General features: G+C 34.7%; 1 long non-coding RNA gene across 1 annotated transcript in view; it reads right to left on the bottom strand.

Annotated features, from left to right (window-relative positions):
* Positions 1-5,535: 5,535 nt before the first annotated feature.
* Positions 5,536-18,752, bottom strand: part of LOC140611744 (uncharacterized) — a 63,662-nt gene continuing 50,445 nt past the window's right edge. Inside the window, exon 3 of the long non-coding RNA XR_012012886.1 lies at positions 5,536-10,356. This is a non-coding gene — a long non-coding RNA (uncharacterized lncRNA). The remainder of the gene's footprint in view (positions 10,357-18,752) is intronic.

The following is an 18,752-nucleotide window of genomic DNA, read 5'->3' on the forward strand; positions in this document are numbered from 1 at the left end:
ACTTTGCAGCTAGACTGAGTCTCATCAGGGAGTCAGGAGGGCAGAGTGGTTAGACCACATGCTTAAAATCAAGCAGAAAATTTGGATCTAGGCAACACAATTTACTTGTTCTACGATCTTAGGCAATCTAATTTAATTTTCCTGAGAATTAATTTCCTCAATGTGAAACTGGAAGTATAGTAGCTCGTGTGTTGTTATGGAGATTAAATATGGTAATGAATGTAAAATTTTAGCACACTGTCTGGCACGTAGGAAGGGCTGCTATCATTTTTTCCCCGTTTTATTGTTATTCATGTCATCATCATTATTATTATTGCTATGAATCAGAATAGTAGAGTGGAAAGGCTCTAGACATTGTGAAAATACCTTTCTTCTAAGTCCTGATCCTTTGAAAACATCTTAAACTGTATTTCTAATCTTGGGCAACTCAGATCTCTTAAGTATTGTCTCCTCTATAAAATCTACTTGTGGAGAAACGAGGTTACTTATAAAAGCACTCGGTAAATTGCAAAGCATAGTAAGAATTCAAGGCTGTATCATTTTCTCCTACTTTTGTAATTTGTGCTTTTTAGTGTTTGTTTTTGGGCTTATTTGACCTTCACTCTCAAACTGGAAGTATTCATAAGAAATACCAAGGAAAACGCAGTTTCCTGGGCCTCACCCCAGGAGATTCTGATTCAATAGGTCTGGGGTCGGGGGATGAAGCTGCATTTTTAACAAGCTTTTCTATTGATGCCAATGCAGGTGAACTGTGGACATATTTCAGGAAGTACCACTCTGTGATGTGTAACTAATTTGAAGACTGCCATGAGCGCTCTGGAATTCTAGATCCTGTTTGGTCCTGAAGCAGTGGTTGGTGAAGGCTACTATGAGAGCTGTGGCCCACTGTGCATCATCATTTCTATTTGTAGCTGAGTGGAGTTGGCAGCAGGCACAGGCTGGCGGCGGCTTGCAACACACTCCTTGTCAAAGCACATACTGTTTCTGCAGCTGGCATCTATTCCCTGTACATCCCAATTATAACAGTATTACTGAGTCTTGTGACACTCACACATTTCATCACCCTAGGGAACTGGGCAGAGCAGGTTTGCCATGGCATGGGTGCCCTGCTCCCTCCTTTCTTCATATTCATCATTGCTTAGGAATCTTGTTGGTCTCGTTTGGCGCTGAGTGTTTGCTGTTCCTAAGCGGGAATGTTCGGAGCCCAGATCAGGTCAGAGATTATGTACAAGCTGCAGGTTGTGGAGAGTCTACCTGCTGTATAACATTCATTTTTGAAGCATTTTGACTATTAAAGTTGTCACTATTACAAAGATCACCATGCTTTTGCCCCCTTTGCTGGGCCCGTATGCCTCAGTAAACCATTCCTATCCCTGGATGCACACGGCTAGCTCTCCATAATTTGATAGAACTATAGGGTGCATTTCACTCTACCTGCATAATGAAGAATTTTGACTCTTGCGTAGCTTTTTTTCTCTTAAGAGAAGTAAAGGGGCTTAATAAAATTGGTGTTGTACTGCCATATGACATATACTATTGATATGAGATATATACTCAAAATGCCTCTACTTGGTAACCTGGTTAAAAAAAAAAAACAGAGTAGCAAGTCCATCCATAAAGAAACATGTGTTGAGAGCATCCATCATTTGGATTATTAGTGGTGGTATGTTATATCTAAAGGTTACAATTAAGCAGGATATCAAAATAAGTAAGCTTTCTTATTTTTTAAAGCTATCCTGACATGCGTTTGAGATCAATAAATGTTCCTGATAACACCTTCTCCTTTAGATCAGTGTAACATTTACAAGCTACTTGGTATCAGCTGGGAAAAACATGATTGCTTACAGTAAAATCTGAGATAACAGGCTGAATATAATTGATATAAATAGAGGAATGAGTGGCAAATGTAAATGTGGACAATAAATGTAGGAGTAGCCACCTCAGAGACACAATGAATATTAAGCTATACGTGCCTGTAGTACAAGATCTATCATAAAAAATATTAGCAATGGTCGTAGAATGTAAGAAGATGCAGAAATTACCACAAAATTTACTATTTAATAATTTTTAAGTATACAGTTGAGTGACATTAAATACATTCACAGTGCTGGGAAGCCACCATCAGTGTACATCTCCAGAACTTTTTCATATTCCCAAACTGAAACTGTGTACCCATTAAACAATAATTCCCCATCTCTCCTTCCAATAAAGTTACTTTAATAATTAATCATATTAACAAGCTGTTGATTAGTGGGTGTCTAGTAGTTTTGTCATGAGGAGATATCTAATTATGGCTATCCTATCTTAGGGAAAAAAAATTGTGAGCATTTATTACCATCTGAAGAATATGATCATTCATGTTAACAAGTTCTAGAGCTGAAAGAAGAAAAATCTATTACAACTTAAAAAAAAAATGTAAAAACAGGGACATTTGAAACTACACGATGAGATCTTTCCACCACCCAAATTTGTACATATCTGAATATTCAGGTTTTGGTTGGAAATAATTTCTCATCTATAACTTTACTGTTACCAGGCTGTAGCTATAATATAGTTGATGTTTGGGCTTATATTAGTAAATCATTGGCTCACAGATGACAAGATGATGAATTTTACATACAGAAACACATCTCCAGACTGCTGTGCTTTCCAATTGGTTATGTTTTGGGTTTCTAATGACCACAGTTTAGTAATAGATTCAAAATATTAGTAATTTTGATGTAGAGAATTTAGCACACTGGCTTCAACTTTATTTCAGCTGCTGTAAAATGTTTGTTGTTTATGTTTGTAAAACAAAAATACCAGTGCTATATTTATCTTTGTTTATTGGCTAGAAGATCAAAACAAAACTGGCTCTATTAACATATACAATTGTCTGAAGGATGTGCACAAAAATAATTAAAAAATTGGAATGGTTATTTAACCATCTAAGTGAGGTAAATTCTATGTCAAATTTCACCTTTTTAAAAAGTCATCTGTCCTCACTAATCTTTAATATCTTCTCTTTAGCCTTATTGTTCTGCAATTTCATTGTTCTGTGCCTATGTTGGGTTATTTTTATTTACGTGTTTTACATTTTAAATCTTGGGAAAACCTCAGTTATTATCTCTTTCAATATAATTTATCTTCCATTTCTGTTTGATAGATCATATCTTATAATTAACTCAAAGACTTTTTATTACACTCATTTTAAAATTTTAAAAAATTCCCACTTCTTGGTAATGATAGTTTCCAGGGCTTTGGAATAATCACTCCTAACTTTATGATGAGTGAGCTGTCCTCCCTGCCTGCCTACCTTCTCCGGTCCCTCAAACTCCTCATTATTGCTTGCCCTCTAATTTGGGGGTAGTTTTCCCTGCCCTGGGATCTTGACCCTGACCTTAACACTGAGCTTGCTGGTGAGTAGCACAGCCTGGGTCCAGCCTAAGAGAAGTTTTTCAGTATTCCAACTTCTCACATCTCTATTTAAGGGTAGTCTCAGGCAATGGAGAGTTTTGACTGCATCCTTTCGTTGGCCAGCAACCTAGTTTAAAGATTCCTCCTTAGATCTCTCCTTAAATCTGTGCTGACCCACAGATTCATCCTCTACTTATAAACCTATTTCTGGTCTGTTTCTGGTGCATATATTTTGAATTTTTTTTTTAATGTGGTAGTTATATTTTCCTTCCCCCCTCCTCCCTCTTTCTCTCCTTTCTTTCATTATTGCTTTCTTTGGAGTGGAGGAAAAAATTCAATTTTGACTTGATAGTGACAACCTGCCTATGAGGCCAAGGTCTACATGTTGAGGAAATTAATGCTAAAATCTGTATATGAACTTAACAAATCCACTAGTTTCTTTGAACTCAATATTAAATAACTTTTTTGTGTATGTTCTAGCTAGAAATTTGGGAGATGTATCAGCTGATTTAGAACAAAGCCCCTCTGGTTATTAAATTATTATTTTAATGAGAAGAGAAGGGAGGCATGACTGATAAGGGGCTGTATGGCTTCTAAGGTAGCTAGGTGATTCATAATTACAAATCTACAGTCCATTATTTTGATATTTGTATATATTTTATGTAAAAGCAATTTTTGTCTTGAATGACTTGGACAATTATCTCAGATATTCTCAGAAAAAAGTGTAAGTTTGGGAAAAAATACTTGGTGATGCACATAATAATAAAGGTGAGAATGGAAATACCTACAATAATTTATGATGTTAACACTTTAGTAAAAATTGAAACAACTTAGTTTGAAATTTGAAGTGGGTCAGTGCCTTGAGTCACTAACTTTGCAGAGTCTTTCTGGGTGTATTTCTTTTTCTAATGAGTTGTCACATGTGCTTAATGTCAACAACCAGCAAGGCGCTTCTTGTGTAATTCAAAATGGTTGCTTTTGTCTGAAATATTGAGCATAGGAGTCATTTGTAAAAACTTGTGCAATAAATAATTTGGAGTAAAGCAATGAGGTATAAAAAATACACTCCCAAGCTAAATTTAAGAGTGATGTTTTGTTGAGCTGCCAAGACAATAAAAAAAAAAATTCCCACATAACATTATGAATGATATAGAAATCTCTGACATTAGTATAAGGCTGTTACTCCACTTTAAAATCAAAAGTTCAGCCAGATGTCAGCAAATCTGATGAAATGGGACTGGAAAAAACTTGTCTTTAGCTTTATTTTATTTTTTTAATTATTATTATTTTAGTCCTTAAAGACTCAGTTTTGCTAAGACATGATTCACCCAAATCTTGCCTAAAGGAAACCTTGTGTGTGTGGAGCAGATGATAAGTGAAATGGACCATGCTTTTCAGCTGATTTGCACGTAAGAATATCTGTTCTGGGAGTGGATAGAAAAATAGGGGTTAGGTAAACATGTCTCTATCCTTGAAGAGGAGGATGGGCAACTGGAAAAAAATCTTTATGCATACTGCTGGCAGAGAAATTCTAATGGTATTTTAAGCCTGATTTGGCACACCATGTAACTCTTCCAGGCACAATGCACAATTTTCATAAACAGATTGAACTGTAAGATTCTGTGCCATTGTTATGCCATTCACCTGACCCTGAATGTAACTATACAAGATACACAAAAAATATCTATGCAATATTTTTATAGGAAAAAGACTGGTAATTAGGAATTCACAAAAGCTATGGGCAAGATTTATAGAAGCAATGATCAATTGTTTATTTTTAAGTGTTAAATGGAAAAATTGCTAAATATGTTTCTTTGGAAATCTCTATAGCCCAAATGGCTCTTTTCATCCAACTAGTAGAATTCATTTTTTTTTTTTTTAGAATTCATTAAGATGTTCAGAAAATCCAGTAACCATGGATTTGTGAAATAAATATGGTTTGTGAATTCCACATCTTTCCTAGTAAAAGGCCACTAAAACTTTTTGATCTTTTTTTCTGTTTTCACTGGAAATACTCTTTTGTGTTTCCATTATGTATTTTGTGTGTGTGTGCACTTCCAGAAGTTTTTTTTTTTTTAAGATTTATTTATTTGAGAGAGAGAGAGTGTACAAGTTGGGGGGTAGAGGTGGACTCCCCACTGAGCACGGAGCCTGATGCAGAGCTCAATCCCAGGGTATCAAAATCCCCACCAGAGCTGAAACCAAGAGTCAGATGCCCAACCCACTGAGCCACTCTGGCACCCCCACAAGATTGTGTTTTCTGGGAAAGAATTATTTTCTTTAATGTTCTTGACTTTGTCAAGCACAATGAATGTAATCAAAGGATAAATAATAACAGTTTTACATTTTTCAGTGGAGAAATTAAGTGTGCCAACATTCTTGAATGCTTCTAAAAAAATTCATGAACTTGGCAAGCAAGGATGGTGGGTGGGATATATTTTTTAAAGATTTTATTTATTTATTCATGAGAGACACAGAGAGAAAGGCAGAGACACAGGCAGAGGGAGAAGCAGAGGGAGAAGCAGAGGGAGAAGCAGGCTCCATGGAGGGAGCCCAATGTGGGACTTGATCCCAGGACTCCAGGATCATGCCCTGGGCTGAAGGCAGGTGCTCAACAGCTGACCCACCCAGGCATCCCCGGTGGGTGGGATCTTGAATAGTGATTGGTTCCCTTTGCTCATCTAAGGCTTGGGCATGATAAAGATCTCTCTGATTAATAATACATTATTAATAATATTAATAGCTAAGAAATTCAGTTTAAAATCTTCTGCCCATTATGTCTAGGTTACTCTATTTTCTATTTTTTATTTATAGGATATTTAACTCTGACTAGGAACACCAAAATCTTATAACATTTCTTTAAATGTCTTTGTTCTATCAAAGAGTGTTAACAAGAATTTTTTAACCCTGGCAGAAACTGCACAAATCAGTGATTATGTTGAATAATTATCAGAACATAACGCTATGTTTACAAGAACACAATAAAAAAATGTGTTTACAATTCAAATTTCTAGTTTGCCAACAGACTGCATTGCAGTCAAATGCTAATGAATTTTAATTCTTAATCATTCCGTTCTAAATATTATTTTCATATAAGTCATGAAAAATAATGTGAGATTTTTTTAGTTTCCTGATCTGAGATTTATATCAAAACCGTAAGAATTTCCACATATTTTGCTTTCTTTAAAAATTTAATTAGAAATACTTAAAACATTCAGAAAATCAGTATGCCTTGATGCACCTACTACACAACCTAAAAAATAATACATTATCTATACAATTGAAGCTAAAATTCAAACCCTCTGATTTTACCTGCCTTTACTGCTGTCCTCCTCTGAGGAAACCACTCTCCTGAACTTTATATTTAAAATTCCAGGACATTTATTATAATTTTACATCATAATACGGTTTAAGTTTTATGTATATGGTATTATACTGAATACATACTTCTGCTTATTGCTTTCATTGCTTCACCCATGTTGGTATATGTAGCCCCACTTTACTCATTTTCTGTGAATGGTACCATCGTTCATCATTCTTTTCTTCTACATTTGGACATAAGCTATTCCAATTTTTCTCAGTATTACAAACACTGCTGCATAAGCAGTCTTGAATTAGTATATTTATATAATTCATGAAAGTTTCTCTAGGATGTGTAACTAGAAGTAAAAATTGCTGGGTCATAAAGATAATCTATCTTCAACTTTATCATCAATTGTCAAGTTGTTTTTCAAATCAATTTACTAATTTATTCTTGCCAGCAGTGAATAAGCAGTGAATTTCTATGTTCTTGTCAACTCTTGATATTGTCAGATTACTTTTTTTTTTTTTTAGAGATTTTATTTATTTATTCATGAGAGACACAGAGAGACAGAGAGGCAGAGACACAGGCAGAGGGAGAAGCAGGCTCCATGCAGGGAGCCTGATGTGGGCCTTGATCCCGGGTCTTCAGGATCACGCCCTGGGCCGAAGGTGGCGCTAAACTGCTGGGCTACCCGGGCTGCCCAGATTACTTTTTTCTTAAACTGAATAGTGTGAAATGTTATTTCATTGGTGTTCAAATGGTACATTCTATTCTATATGAGGAGGGACCTTTTGTATTGAATAATCAATATTATTCATTAAATCAATATTGAACCAATATTATTCATTAGCTTATAATGTTTGCTTATTTCTTTGTGGTATTTATCTTTTTCTTATTAATCGGTGAATTTTTTTAAAAAAATGTATGCATACCAATCATTTGTTGATTATATGTATTGCTTATACCTTGTCCTGGTCCATGTCTCACTGTTTGATGTTTTTAATACTTTTTTTTAAAAGAAGAGTGATCAGTTTTTGGTGGAAGAAGTGTGTGTGTACAGAACTGGTACACATATTTATGCATACACAGACATACATAAATACAGAGACACACACAGAATAAAAGACTTAGAATAATATACACCAAGATGATGTCTCCAGGCGCTGGAATTAAGAATTTTTTTTCCTTTTAAAATCATCTGGGACCTTCTAGTCTCCAGTTCAGCATGTAAGGAGGTTGAAAGGTGCCGCTCTATTTCAACAACAAATAAAAGGCTGAACAAACTGAAAAATCAACTTTTCTTAGATTAATATGAAAAGTCAGGTCACGGGGCAAACTTCCTCCCCCAGACTAGAGAGACAGACAGGCAAATACAGAGAATCACAGAAACTTCTGCAGAAACCTGATATGTATGGGGCACCCTGGGTGGCTCAGCGGTTTAGCGCCTGCCTTCAGCCCAGGGTGTGATCCGGGGGTCTTGGATCGAGGCCCACGTCAGGCTCCCTGCATGGAGCCTGCTTCTTCCTCTGTCTGTGTCTCTGTCTCTCTCTTTCTCTGTGTCTCTCATGAGTAAATAAATAAAATCTTTAAAAAACACCAAAAAAACCTGAAATGTAATTGATGAGTTTCTAGAGGTGCAGGTGGGCAAGTCAGAGAGAAAAAAGCTCCAGGGGCACCTAGTCATTGGAGTGTACCGACTCTGAAACTCTAACCATGTTCTCACAGTGAATACTGGAGAAAGATCCCCCCTACCTCTCTCTGGTAGAGGGAGGAGAAACTTGTGAAATATGCCAAAGCATTCTGTTCATCTAACAAGGTGTGTCCTGAGGAGAAAATATTTAACCATGTTCTAACCCGCTGGGGGTGTTATCAGCACCTAACTGGCTTGCAGGAAGGAAAACACTCCCTTGCAGTTGGCTCTAGCCTTCCATACAGAGGAAGAGGAATATCTAAAACCCACCCCACATCAGCCGCTCTGTCTCATGTAAGGAGCAGAAAACCTGAAAGGCCTGTGTGAAGTTCACAGTCCAGATGCAAAGGCTGTCTAAAACACTGAAAACTAATCACAGATTGTAGAACACTTCTTCCCCCCATACCTTACTCCCAAATTATTAAAGGCCTGAAATCAGTTCCTTTTACCCAGAAAGAAGATCATGTCTGGCTATCAAGAAAAAAAAAAATTACAAGACTGGCAAAAAACACAGTTTGAAAAGATGGAGGAAGCGTCAGAACCAGATTCAGATATGACAAGGATGTTGGAATAATCAGACCTGGAATTTCAAACAATTATGATTAATATGCTAAGGGTTCTAATGGGGAAAGTCGACAGCACACAAGAGTAGATAAGTAATGTGAGCAAAGAGATGGAAATTCTCTAGAAGACCCAAAAAGAAATGTGAGAGATAAAAACTGCAACAGAAATGAAGGATGCTTTTGATGGACTTATTAGACAGAATGCAGTTAAAGAATCCCTGGACTTGAGGATTTCTCAATAGAAACATCCAAAACTAAAAACCAAACAGAAAAAAAACGACTGAAAAACAAAACAAAACAGTATTTGAGGGCTGTGTACAATGACAAAAGTAAAACATACTTGTAATAGAAATAGTAGGAAAAACAAAAGAAAAAAAAAACAAGAAGAAATATTTGAAACAATAACGACTGAAAATTTCTTCAAAATCATGCCATATATCAAACTACAGATCCAGAAAGCTCACAGAACACCAAGCAGAAGAAGTGCGTGGTATATTTATTCACAATATACCTAGTCATGTTATTTTCAAGCTACAGAAAATCAGAGAGGCATCTGGGTAGCTCAGTGACTGAGCGTCTGCCTTTAGCTCAGGTCGTGATCCTGGGTTCTGGGATCGAGTCCCACGTCGGGCGCCCTGTGTGGAGCCTGCTTCTCCCTCTACCTGTGTCTCTGCCTCTCTCTCAATCGTCTCTCATGAATAAATAAATAAATCTTAAAAAAAAAAGAAATCAAACATAAATTAAGAATCCTTAAGGAAGACAGAAGGAAGAAAACATGTTTCCTACAGGGGAGCAAAGGTAAGAACTACCCTCAGCTTTTCCTCAGAAATCATGCAAGTAGAAAATTGGATGAAATACACTGAAGATGTTGAGAGAAAACCCTCCAACCAACATAGAATTGTGCACCCTGTGAAGTTATCCTTCGAAAGTGAAGGAGTAGTAAAGACTTTCTCAGACTAACAAAAGTTAAGGGAATTTGTTAGCAACAGAACTGGCCTGCAAGAAATGTTCACTGTTCTTTAGAGAGAAAGAAAGCGATATAGACCAGAAACTCAGATCTACGTAAAGAAAGAAGCACCGGAGAAGGAGGAAGTAAGTAGGCAATGGAGGGACCTGAGTAAGTGGATGGAATATATCTTTTAAAAAAGTGCAACCACATCTTTCAGAGAACCTCCAGATATGTGTATTTCCTGTAGCTGAGGTCATTGTCAGAGCAAATAATCTCAAGGTGTTGCAGACTTCCTGTAGTCTTCTTTGGCTGTTGCAGAGGTAGGAAAACGAGGATAGAGAAATGAAGATCCTGAATTCTGGAAATGGGGCTTTTCCAGCCAGTGTTCCTCGTCTCAGATTGGAACAGCCTTCACGTCTTGTCAGTAACTCCTATTTGACGCAGGGCTTCACTTCTACAAACATGAGGAAAGAGAAAATGGAGTTAATATGGGGCTCCTAAGCCTTGTTATCTAAAAAGTGGGGGAGAGCTAGATTTTTTTTTTATTTTGAACTATTTAAGAAAATTTTGAGGTATAACTGATATGTGATAACCCATATGTATTTAGAGTGTATGATTTGCAAAATTTTGTAACACATATAAACCCATGCAACTGTCATAATCCTGATAAAAAAAAGGAATAGAGGAGAATTTCCTCAATTTGGTAAAGAATATCTACAAAAAAATCCTATTGCTAATATCATACTTAAAAGTAAAAAGCTTGAAGCTTTCCTACTAAGATCAGGAATAAGGCAAGGATGTCCCCTCTCAGCTCTGCTTTTCAATATTGTACCAGAAGTCCTAGAACAAAAGAAAAAAAAGTCTTAAAAAAAAGTAAAAAAAAAAAAAAAAGAAAGAAAAAGAAAAGGTATACAGACTGGGGAGGAAAAAATAAAACTATCTTTGTTCACATATGACAGATTGTGTATGTAAAAAATCTGAAAGAAATGATTAAAACAACCCCAACACTGGAGCTAATAAATACATTGTTAATATAAAAATCTCTCTTCTACATAACCAAAATGAAAAACTAGATTTTTAAATTAAAAACACAGTATAGTTTACAATAACGCTCCCCCAAAATGAAATATTTAGGTAGAAATCTAATGAAGTATGTATAGTAAGATTTATATGTGGAAAATTACAAATCTCCAACAAAAGATATCAAAGAGCTAAATAAATGGAGATATATTCCACGTTCATGGAAAGGAAGACTTAATATTTTCAAGATGTCAGTTCTTGGGTGAAATAGGTGAAAGGGATTAAAAGTACTTATACTGATGAGCACTGAGCAATACATGGAATTTTTAAGTCATTATATTGTACACCTGAAGTAAACATAACACGGCATGTTAACTACACTGTGATTAAAATTTTAAAAAAGTTTTACCAGGGACTTTTACAGGAAAAAAAGGGACTAAAAAAAAAAAAAAAAAAGATGTCTATTCTTCCCACCTTGATCTATAGACTCAATGCAATCCAAATTAAAATCTCAGTGAGTTATTTTGTGAATACAGACAGTGATTCTAAAAATTTATATGGAGCAGCAAAAAGATCCAGAATAGCCAATACAATATTGAAGAGGAAGGACAAAGTTGGAGGACTGACACTACCCAACTTCAAGTCAGTATAAAGTTACGGTAATCAAGACACTGTGATATGGGTACTTTTCAGATTAGCTTTTTTCAATTAGTAATATGCATTTACTATCTTCAATGTCTTTTCATTGTGTGATAGCTTATTTCTTTTCTACACTGAATAATATTCCATCGCCAGGATGTATCACAGCACGTTTATTTATTCACCTACTGAAGAACATGTCCGCTGCTTCCAAGTTTTGGCAATTGTGAATAAAGCTGCTATGAATATCTGGGTGCACATTTTTGTGTGGACAAATTTTCAGCTCCTTGGGGTAAATAGCAAGGAGTGGCCCTTGTGCTCCAAATTTTTTTTTTTTACTATCATATTTTCTTGGTTATAACCGTTAAGTACAGTGTTGAATTAGTTATAAAAGGCAGTTTTCTCTCCCTAGTTTTATTAAGATATAACTAATTTAATACATTTTATGTTTAAGGTGAACCAACATAATGATTTGATATATGTATACACTGTAAAATGATTACCACAATAAGTTTAGTTAACACATCCATCACCTCACACAGTTAAAATTTTTAAGCTATATTTAGTGACTTTCAAATATACAACACAGTCTTGTCACCATGCTGTACATTACATTCTCAGAATGTATTTATCTTGTAACTGCAAGTTTGTACCTTTAAGTCATCTTCACCCATTTCTTCCCTCCCCTGCCCTACTGCCTTTGGTAACTACTATTCTTTTCTGCTTTTACAAGCTTGTTTTTTTTTTTTTTTCCAGGATTTGTATATAAGTGAGATCATATGGTGTTTGTCTTTCTTTGTGTGACTTATTTCACTTATCATAATACCCTTAAATTTCATCCAAGTTGTCACAAATGACAGGATTTCCTTTTTTGTGTGACTGAATAATATTCCATTTTATATATCTATCTATATTTGTATCTATATATTTATTGATAAAGAAAATGTGAGATATATATATATCCATTCATCCATTCATCTATTGAACACAGAGGATGTCCTGGCTACTGCAAATAATGCTGCAATGAACAAGGGGTTTAGCTATCTCTTCAAGACAGTGATTTCATTTTCTTTGGATATATATGTAGAAGTAGAACTGATAGGTCATACATATAGTTCTATTTTTAATTTCTTTAGGTACTCTATACTGCTTTCCATGGGGGCTATACTGATGGAAGTATTCACTACAGTCTACAAGCATTCCCTGCTCTCCACATTCTCACCAGCACCCGTTATCTATGTCATTTCGATAATAGTCATTTAACAGGTACGAGGTTATATCTCATTGTGGTTTTGATTTGCATTTTCCTGATAATTAGTGATGGTAAGCACCTTTTCATGAACCCATTGGCCATCTGAATACCTTCCTTGGAAAAATGTCTGTTCAGGTCCTTAGCCCATTTTTAAAATTGAATGGTCTTTCTGCTATTGAGTTGTATGAGTTCCTAATCTATTTTGGATATTAACCCCTCATCATACATTTGGTTTGCAATATCTTCTCATTTTATAGGTTGCCTTTTCATTTTGCTGATCATTTCTTTTGCTGTCTAGCAGCCTTTTAATTTGATGTAATCCCTACTCGTTCATTTTTGCTTTTGTTGCTTGTGCTTTACATGTTATATCCAAAAAATTCACTGCCAACACCAATATCTAGGAGAATTTTCTCTATGTTTTCTTCTAAGGGTTTTATGGTTTCAGTCTTTAATCATTTCCAATTAATTTTTTGTGAATGTTTTAAAATGCGGATCTAGTTTCATTCTTTTGCATGGGAATATCCAATTTTCCCAGCACCACTTATTGAAGAGACTATCTTTTTTCCCTTGAGGATTCTTGGCTCCTTTGAAAATATTAGTTGGTTGTATAAGCATGGGTTTATTTCTGGGGTCTCAATTCTGTTCCATTGGTTGATTTGTCTTTTTTTTTTTTTCTGGTACCATATTGTTTTGATTACTGTAACTTTGTAATATAGTTTGAAATTAGAAAGTATCATGCCTCCCACTTTGCTCTTTCTCAGCATTGCTTTGGTTATTCAGGGTCTATTGTGGATCCATATGAGTTTTAGGATTTTTTTCCTAATTCTGTAAAAAAAAAAAAAAGAAAGCCACTGGAATTTCGATAAGGATTACACTGAATCCATGCTATATTTAGCATGGACATTTTAACAATATTAATTCTACTCCACGAACATAGAATATCTCTCCATCTATGTTGTCTTCTTCAATTTCATCAATGTCATACTTTTTCAGTATACAGATCTTTCAATTTAAATTGATTCCTATGTATTTCATTGTTTTCGATGCTATGTAAGTAGGATTGTTTTATTTCTTTTTCAGATAATTCATTGTTATGAGCATTTTTATCTTAATCCTGAATTTAGTGGAAATCTTGCTTAAGCTTCACAATTAAATTTGATATTTGCTGCAAATTTTGTAGCTGTAATTTATCAGATTAGAAATGCTCCGTTATTGTTGAGAGGCTTCTCAAGAATGAGAGTTGAATTTTATTAAGTGCTTTTCTACATCAGTTGAGATAAACATATGGTTTTCAAATTTAAGTTGTGAATATGAGGAAATCATAATAAAAGATTTTCTTATGTTAAATCATCCCTGAATACTTGGGATATGCCCAGCTAAATTATAATTTTTTTAAATATTGGAGGATTCATCTTGCTAATATTTTGTTTAGGATTTTGGCATTTGTGTTCATGAAGAATTTGTTTTCTATCTGTATTTTTGCTAGCAATCTGATCTAAGTGATTTTTTTCCAATAAAAAAATACTTCCTTTTGTAGATTAGTTTTCATCCCTTCGTAAAGAGAAAGATGAAAGAACTTTGGTATCTGAACATTGGGAACATTTATTTAAAAAAATTCACCAAGATTTTATATAATTTCTCTTTTTCTCAAATCCTAAAACTATTTGTCTTCTTACATTTTATAGTTTTATTTTCCTTTCCAATCTCTCCTAGCACTTATTGACTACAGAATTCATTCATAAGTCATACATAAATTTTATAATTATTTTACATTGCTGTTTAGTATGTTAGTTATATGTGTGTTTCATGTCTCCCTCATATGTATTATAAACACTTCTATTCACATTTTAGTACTTTTCTTTGAATTTTCTAGGAGCTCAAGAGTTATTTAATTTTGATTTGACTTTTATCAATGAAAGTATTACCTTTAATGAAAGCAATAGTTTGGTGATCTAAGTATTTTGGGAAAATTTAAAATATCTTTTTAGTCCGTAAATCTTATTTTTTTTTCATTTATCCTTTACATATTTTTGACCAACTCTACCTCCCAAGCATACTTTCTCTCTCCCAGAAGATTGTAGGTCAGCACTTCTACATGGTCAGTTTTTTTAGGTCACTGAGGTAAGTGTCGGAGGAATGAACAATGATTTCTGGCTATAACATCTGATTATTCTAGTCCATGCCATATTCGCTTATTCCTAAAAGCATGATTGTCAACAAAATTTCAATGAATCCTGAATAGCTTCTAAAGGTATATTGAGTTCTTTCACTTTAAAAGGCAACACAAATCTTCTCAGTGGGAAAATAAATGATCGAATCTCACCTCATTCCAAATGAATTAGAGTTGGCAGGCTTGTGTGTCTGTGGCTGACTTACAGTACTTGATGCTAAAATGTAGCCCCTTGTAGTAGTTATAATAAATTAAGGCTTCTGTCAGAGGCCCAAGTCATGAAAGTTAAAGGAAAAAAATATATTGCTACCCTTTATATTTTGGGCTCTGATAGGAATTTTGGTCTTCAGCAGGTTGACAGCACAAAATAGACAAATTCAATATTTTAGGATACTGTGCCAAATTTCATGTGTAGAAGCCTGTGAGTGTCTTGCATTAAGCCGTGAGTTATAGCAGTGAAGGCCTAGAAAGTGAGAAATAGCATATTTCTTGAGGCCTGTAGGGCATGCAGGTTCCACAGTTCTCTCTCTTGAATGACAACATGGTCCAACTTCCTAGTGAGAAGCATGCTGGAGTGTTTCTCTTTCGTACTCTCTTCTGAATAATGTGAAATGCTGTTAATTTAAAAACTGTCACTCACAGGGCATAAAAATGTTTTTCACTTAAAAGTCCAGTGACAAGCAGAAGACAACAGCAGCAATGGGTACTCTGAAACAAGTGATTATTCTCTGTAGCTAATTATCGTTATTTTTGTACATGAAATCTTGTTAAAGACATACTGAATAATATATGCTTTGATAAGGTGTGTTTGGAAAAAGTGGCATTCCACATTAACTCTACCAAATAACTTGACATTAAAGAAAGTATCATTCAGAGTTGGAATATCTTCGCCAGGATTATTTTTTGTCCTTTTATCTATATCATCTTTCATAATACGACCAAGTAAAAACTGGAGAAGAACCTAAGGATAAGCAGGAAGTGGTTTCAAAGTATTAGTTTCTGAAATTGGATCTATTTTGCCTCCCCATTCCTTTCCTTTCCTGATAGATTTCACCCTAGTAACCCAGGACTCTTTCTGCTACAGAACACTGCAGCAACAGGAAACTGCCCAGACATCTTCCCAATGTCTGTAGTAGTCCATTTGTCAGTGGGCTGAAACTAATTTCAATGATGTGACTCACTTGTCTGTCCAGTTATTCTTTTTAAAATTGTTACAAATTAAGTGGGCATCCTGTGGCTTCAAATGGAGAGCCCTGAAATATTAGCAGTGGAAAAAACAATCTAAAGTATTTTAAAAAAGAATCTAAGAATGGCTCGGCTTACCTATACACACCACACAACCGATAGCAATGGAAAGCAGTAAGAGTTCATATAGGTTCTGGTGCTCAGTATTAATGGGTATGAAAATGAAGATTAATCTCCTGACTTCTGAGGATAATTCAAGAGACGATGAGCAAAAAACGATGTATCAATACAGAACTAGAAAGTGAAAAGAAAGCGGACCTATTCCAAATGTGATTTAAATTTCATTATATTTTGAATATTCAGTGGGAAACTCCTAAGGTTTTAGTTTCTCTTTGGGAGTAAAATGGATTCTTAAAAGTGCATTCATCTATGCTACTAGAGTATCGTTTACTAACAAATGATTGCAGCTGTACCCAAGTGGCCTAAAAGACTTTTAATGTTCCTTCCAGATGTGCCTAATTTATTTCCAGGGTATAATGTTTGCCTTGGGAGCCTTGGGTGATTTTCTCACTTATCAGTGCCAATTTCTTGGGGGTAGGTAAAATTTTAGTCCTCTTCTAGATGGGGAAATGGAACAGGAAGATATTATAGCTTCATTAATATTAAATGAGAAACCTTCAAAAATCCTGGATAAAATATTAAATCTAGGGTTTATTTCATGAGCTTACACACCTGGACTTGCTTCTGCATGAGTTTTTTAGGACTCTTCTTGCCAATATTCATATTATATAAATGATGTCTGTCAGGTATTTTAAAAATTGAGAATTTTGAAAATTGCCCTTTAAGTTTAGCTTTCAAAAACCCCAACAGTTGCTTTGTTATTAAAGTTAAGAGGATGAAACATCTAATTTTCAACTACTCAAAGGACAGCTTACTAAGTTGCAGCTATGAATAGTCTCTGAATATTGGATCTGAATAAAATAAGGTATTTATTATAGAGCAATTATATAAATTTTATTATGGAGCATATTCAAATGAATATCAGTTTAAATGTAAATTCCACAATGTTTCTAACACAATGGAGATGCTTATTATTAAAGCTACTTTGGTGATGCACGAACTATGCAGTTGGATTTCAAGAGGTTTTTCACAAATATAAATCAAGTTGTTGAAGATATTTAAATGTATTCAACTAGCTTAAATGCTTGCTAAAATAGATAATCTAAACTAATACATATCAGAAGCACAGAAATCAACTTCTGAATGGCCACTTCGTGTCTGCACTGGAACTTAAACCTTGGTCTCATGTCCTATACTTTGAGTACTTTTAAAAAATAGAATGTTGATCTTTAAAACCAATGAGAACTATTTTCCCAATACCTAAATTTAATTCCTTATTTCTAGTACCAAAGTTACAGGAGAGTGTAATCTTCCCCAAAGGATTAAGTACTTTAGTTAATGACTAAAACAAAACTGGAATATTACATGTTGCCAAAATGACCCCTGAAAATCTTTTATTACTCTCCAAAAAACAAACAACACATTTTCCTTCTTTCACCTTGGTCAGGAAACCCTTAAAATTACCCCCACATTCTTCACAGAGGTTTGCCAAACATACGCACTGCTTCAAGATTTCTTGCATTCAATATCTCATTAATACAAATGACATGATGTTCAAATGTTTCCTATTTTTGGAAGTAATATTCTCAATGATACAACTAGAGTAACTTGAATGTACAACTAGAATGTAAATCATGAAGGCTGAGAATTTTGTCAATTTTGTTCACTATTAATTCAGTCCTTTCCAAGAACTGCTGGTCATAGAGTAGGTGCTTAATAAACACATTGAATAATAAATATAATGTGAATTAGATATGTTGAAAAAGTAAATGAGTATGTCTCATAAACCTACTTTGTGGAGGTTTTAAGTTAACACAAAAATATCTAAAAAATTGGTTACAAGGAGTTAGATTAAGTAACAGGTTTTTGACATTCTAAATGTTTCTTTCAGCTAGTAATAATCTTGTATATTTTGGATCAGATGATTAATTGCAATAATTTTTAGTTGTTATATGTTGACAACTTCATTCACATTCAGGTTATTTCCTGAATTTATCATATTTTGACATCAGTCAGATATGGGTAGAAATTTGTGATTGCAAAGTTCCTATGTAAAATAAAATATGTGAGATATGAGAAATATGTTGTTGTACATGAAATTCTTATAGGAACCGAATTAATTCTTTCCTTTCTTTCAGAGGGAGAGAGAATGGAGCAGAAGGAGAGGCAGAGAGAATCACGTAGGCTCCACGCCCAGCACAGGATCTGATGCAGGGCTCAATTTCACAACTCTGAGGTCATGATCTGAGCTGAAATCAAGAGGTGAATGCTTAACTGACTGAGCCACCCAGGTGCCCCTCTCCCCAATTTTTTCTTTAAAACAAAATGTCTCACAAAGCAATTCAACCTTTAAAAAACTGAAGTTTTGTTTGTTTTTTTATCTAATAACTTTCTCTATCTCAAAGACTAGTTACAATGTTATTATTAATTCAAATACTCTACAGACAACTTGCTCTGGAATTGG

The sequence above is a fragment of the Canis lupus genome, chromosome 2 (genome assembly GCF_048164855.1).
Source record: "Canis lupus baileyi chromosome 2, mCanLup2.hap1, whole genome shotgun sequence".
NCBI lineage: Eukaryota > Metazoa > Chordata > Mammalia > Carnivora > Canidae > Canis > Canis lupus.